This window comes from Merops nubicus, unplaced genomic scaffold (assembly GCF_000691845.1).
Source record: "Merops nubicus isolate BGI_N331 unplaced genomic scaffold, ASM69184v1 scaffold13340, whole genome shotgun sequence".
Classification (NCBI taxonomy): Eukaryota; Metazoa; Chordata; class Aves; order Coraciiformes; family Meropidae; genus Merops; species Merops nubicus.
In genome coordinates, this window is record NW_008583609.1 from 4,488 (window position 1) to 10,024 (window position 5,537).

Here is a 5,537-nt window from a genome sequence, read left to right on the forward strand (position 1 = left end):
GGGCCGGGCTGCTCCATTCCGGGCTGCCCAGCCCCTTCCCGGGAGCTTATCACTGGTCCATAAGGGACTTGGGTGTCTCCAGGTAGGATTAAATCAGACAGCCCACCTTGCGATTTGTTTCTTTACCCCCACAGCCTGGAGAACTCGTCAGCGTGTGGACGGTTGGAAAGCAGCCTTCTTTTTTGTTGGTGGTGGTTTTGTTACTTGGTTGGTTGTTGGGCTGTTTTTTTTCCTGCAGCCTCCCTCTCTCTTACAGGGGCTGAGCACGTCCGCGGCCAAGATGCAGATGGAGCGGGAAGAGGAATGCGGACGCACATTGAGCCTTACGTTAACTTTCCCCGTAGCCAGGCCCGTTCCCCTCCAGCAGCGAGCTGGGGTACAGCAGCAATTCCCACGTCTGTCTGTCTGTCTGTCCGCTGCTGGCCTGGCCTGCGTGTCATCTCTGTCCCCATCCGTTCCCCCAGTCTCCAGCCAAACAAAGGTGGGTGACGCTTTTTTCCGCTCTCAAAGGCAGTTGGTGAGCAGCTTTCCTGAAACAATAACTCTCTTATTGAGAACAAATGTTGACATTTTCAGGGAGCGAGGAAAAAAGCAGCCCAGGAAGTGCAAAGTGGAAAGCGACCTTCTTCCTATCTGACAACAGCGCCAGTTCCTCCGGGATCCCACCTGAGATTAAAGCCTGAATTTCAATAAATCAGCTCTAATGAAACCTCTGGCCCTGAAGAAGGGAGGGTTTGTCTTTCCCACTCCGAAACTAGCACAGAAACGAGAGGAGGGGGTTGGGGGAAGGGAGTAAATATAGAGTGGGGTGTGAGATTTTAATCCCAGGGGGCTGATTAGCATCGTTATGGAACAAACCATCCACAAAACGATGTATTTTATCGTTCATCCCTCTTTCTTGCTATACTGAAATAATTGCCCTGTTTGTGCCAAAAATCTAGCAAGAATACACTCTCCTCCTGCTTTCAATTTTTATTATTAAATCTCAAATGACGTTGAATACGCAGTTCTTGCCTATTAATTTCTTGTTTAAAAAAAAAAAGTTCATTTGCCAAACTATTTGGGTGTCGCCCATCTGCATCCATGAACCATTCTTGTATTTCTCAGAGGATGAGAAAGAGAAGTCCATTGGGTTTTACATACATAGTGAGTACTTAAAAGCGAGTTTTCCAAGTCTTTCTACTTTTCTTTCCAGAAAGAAATCCAGGTCTAAATACTAGCAAGGGTGGGTAAATTATGGAAATCTTTTATAAGTCTTTGGGCGTATAAACATCAAAGGAATGTCATTAGCCTTTTTTAATCTCTGCCACAGCTTTTGGTTTTTACCAATTGAAATGTACACTTTGTGTCCAACAGAGACCTGGAGCATAAAACATGGGTGATGGGGGCGAATGGAGTAGGAGCACTAGTGGGGAAAAGAAAGTTCAAGCATTTCCCTGGACATAAAATGTTCCCTTGTAAAATCTTCCTAAAATACACAGTAAAGATGGTCAAGGGTGGTTCTAGTAAATATTTGCATCTACATCATATGCTAAATTGGAGGGAAAAAAGATGGATTACTTCTTAGCTGTTTGTCTAATTGTACTGCACACAGATACAGTTGCATTTTACTTCAAAGAAAAGTAGGATGTTACAGGAGCAAAGAAGCATCATTCTACAAACAACATAAGAGGATGAGTAGGCCTCCAGCTGCAAAGATCTTCAGTGTTTTATTTTTAGCTAGATGGATCCCAGAGTTTTCCAGAATTACAATATTAATTTCTGCTCTATCAGCTGAAAACCACATGCATTTTTCTCAGTCAGACATCTTTATAGGGGTAAAATACAAAGGGGGCGGGGGGGTTGGGGGTGTATGTGGCAGGGGAAGGTGGATCATGGGAATTGCATGTATGTATTTAAGAAAAACATCTTCCTTTCCCCCTATTTAATATAATCACAATGTATTTCCTGACTCCAGCCTAGCATGGCTCTTTATCCAGTTAACATTCCCAAGGCTGATGTCTGAAATATCTAAGATCACTTTCAAATGCCCTTTCTAACAAGACCTGAGCAAGAGGCCACTAATTTTCACTGAACAAAAAGCCACTGGAGAGAGATCCGTTTGTCAATATCAACTGGTCCAGCAATTTCCCATCTTCAGACACATCAGCCTATCTGAGCTGGCAGATGTTTAGACAAGATTTTATAAATTGTTCAATATCAGCCCATAATGAACCCCAACTGACCATTCCAAAGCAGCTAAAAGCATTCAGGATCTCCCCTGCTGGGATCTAATAATGCTCTCATGCTGGAACATTATTAATCACGGAATAAAATAGATGAGCCTCTTGAAAAATAAGTGTATGATTGATTAAAGGGCAATCTAAGAAGCTATTATTCTTGTTTTATAACCGTAAGTTATATTCACTCAATTTATCTTTTGGGAAAAATAAATGATTGTTCGTTTCTTTTCTGAAATTATATTATATGAGAATTGCCATTATTTTACTAGAAATTAAAATGATTAGTTAGTTGATTTTATGAGCCCAATCAAAGTGCTTTTCCAATGTGGTTTTAAAGATATGGTTTACTGATATAAAGAAAAAGAGGGGAAATAATAAAAATCAGGAATTGGACTTTTTTATCTTTTTTTTTTCCTTCGCATATTTTAACCAGAATTAGAAACAAAGAAATTAGAAATAAGATGTAGCTGATTATAACTTTTTTTTTTTTTTATAGATGGTAGATTCAGAGAATGTTAACCCAAGTAAAGAGCTACTTCACAGTCAACGTAAATAGCTTATAAGAAACATGCATGTATTCACTTCACTCTCTTTATTCATGTGCATGTATATATGCAAATATGTATTTGCACACGTGTGTATTTAAAGCTTAAGTATAACGGAACAACCCAGGAGGAATTAATTTATGCAAAGCATATCTTTGCAACATATTTAAATTGCTTACTCATTTTATGCTCTAAGCTAGTGAAATGACGACTTTCATAATTTTCTAAATAATAGATTATTATTTGGGGGGGAAATGAACGAAAAACACCATATTGTTGCAGACTAGTCTGTTTTTATTTACAATTAAAGATATAAATTAGTAAAGAATTCTCGTTAAACAACCAAAGATTGTATAACCATCAACGTTTCAAATAAAAACCAGGCAAAATTTATTTACAAAAAGTTCAGATTCCATTGCAATACAACTTGCATAAATTACTAGAAGCTTTATATCGTTACAAAAATAAATATCAAATTTGTTTCCACTTTGTAAGGACTCAAGTTCTCCAATCACATCTTTATTATCTCTACTGTATACATCTTTTACAAATAAATTTTACAATAAATCCTATCACACCTATCGAATATATACCGTGGCAATGAAGTGATCAATTCAAGATATCCTGAGAAAAACAGATCTGTTTTCAAATGTCACACATACATTGGGGAAACTATACTATACCAGCAAACTCACATATGTCCAACAAAATTCTGGTTTAATAATTAGAGTCTGAAGATTTAATAGTGCTCTGTGGTCTTCTTTTATACAGTGGCACAAGATGTGATCCGGATTTAGAGATTTGTTATATATATATTAGCTCGGGGAGAGATGATGGCTTGCTGACTTTTTTCAAAGCAATTGTGACACCTACCTGTGGACCAAGGAAAAAACCAGATCATCCAAAAATCCTTCAATTACACTCTAACACCATTAAACGGGGGAAAAAAAAAAAAAAAAAAAAAACCGGCAAAATCTTGGTCGTTTAATTTATTCTAACCAAAGAATTAGATGAAAAAAATAATGGCAAGGCATTTTTTTTTTTTTTTTTCCGGAGGCGGTTGTTTGTTTAGCCCTAAATAGTGGAGGTATTGGAAATGCCATTGCTAGCTAGGCAAGAGGCAATTCACAGATACCATACCCTGCTTAAGAAGCACGTCAGTCTCGAAATAACTGTCCCTTTTTATTTTAAACACACAGTCAGTGCATGAAGCTTCGCTCAGAATGTACAATTTTAGCACTGCCACGTGAGCACAAGCACTTTACTTTTAAACAACAATGCCTTCAAAGATATATTTTTTTCTAAAGCTTTCTTTCCGTACCATTTAAATAGTCCTTACAGCTTTGCCTTACACAAACGAAGAGTATGCACGGAGAGGGAACTGTCTAACCTGGCTTTGATATTAAGATACACGCGGGAAAGAAAAGTCGTAATGTAATGAGAGGTTTAAAAAAACAGCAGAAAAGAATGTCTTCGTAATCAGACTCTTAAGTAATGAAGAAAGAAAATTAGCGTTAAACAAGTCTAGAACTGTGCGGTGTGTGTTAGACCTGATGCCAAATGATAAGTGTAATAGAAAATGTTCGCACTTACTTGCATTGCTGTGTGATTGCACTTCTATAGGTACGGTTGTACTCCTACTGTGCAGACTTCAGTGGGATCTGTCAAAATATAACCGTCAGTTAGTCACAGGACACAGCCAGCTAACTAGATTATACAGCGTGTGTAGGTCCCAACCTTCACTCGTGCAGAATTCGTAGCTAGGTCGCTTAAAAGGCTGCCCAATATTTTATAATTGCCCGTATCTCGAGTATTTTGTTACAAGAAGGTGACAATTATACTAGTGCAAAACTTTTATTTTCTTTTAAAATAGTTAAAAATGTCACGCTCTACATAATTTCACGTCCAAGAGCAGCAATTATCTGAACCCAAAGCTGAAAAAAACCCCATGAGAATATTGGAAACAAAGAGAGTAAAACCAGTTTGTTGGAAAAAAAAAAAAAAATACAGGCAACGACACCAGTTCTCTCTGGATATCTTTGTGTGTAGTTTTCCTTTTAAAAATTACTTCCAAAAGCTGTGTCTACAGCCTGTAAGTCTCATCTAAAAGTCGTCTTTAACATTTCCTCTCTCAGTTCTTACAGACAGGTATCGATACAACAGCGACATCCCGTTTTTAATCCCCAGTTTATACTATTGCCCATCTTCACTCGGTGGTGGCAGTGGTGACAGTGCGCTCACTGTTTTCTCCAGAGAAGTTTTCAGTATTTACAGTGTATAAAGGATTTGTACGGGTCGGGTAAGGAGGGAGGGGAGCAAGAGGGAAGAAAGTGGCAAAAGCAAGTCACCTACCTTTCTTAGACTCATAACTAGAGGGCCTGTAATGTTGTTCTAGCTGGTTAGTGATCGTTTTCAAAGAGTCACTGCTCTGCTTGTGCACAGAGCTGGCATTTAGGACAGTCTGGCTTAGTCCCTCGTTTGAAGCCACTGCTGCGGAGTTGTATCTCAGGATTCCCTGGCTCTGGAGAGCGTTAAAGTTCCCATAGTTTGTATAGTTGCTATAAAAAGGTGAGGTGTAATAAATATGCCTCCCCAGGAGGGAGGAGGGCGAGTAGGCAGCGCTGTGCGGGGCGGAGGCGGGGGTGGCTGAGGAGAGCGGCGTAGCCTGGCAGCCTTGGCCCAGGGTCTGGCTCTTGAGGTCCGAGGTGGCGATTTCGGCCAGCGACCAGAGCTTGGGCTTGCTGGCCGGCGTCGGGGGCCCGGGGGAGGC

General features: G+C 39.8%; 1 long non-coding RNA gene across 1 annotated transcript; it reads right to left on the minus strand.

Annotated features, from left to right (window-relative positions):
- Positions 1 to 3,061: 3,061 nt before the first annotated feature.
- Positions 3,062 to 5,483, minus strand: LOC103774081. The gene is made up of 3 exons (XR_608166.1): positions 5,120 to 5,483; positions 4,361 to 4,428; positions 3,062 to 3,640 (listed from the first exon to the last, which is right to left on the minus strand). It is a non-coding gene; the product is annotated as an uncharacterized LOC103774081 (long non-coding RNA).
- Positions 5,484 to 5,537: the final 54 nt, after the last annotated feature.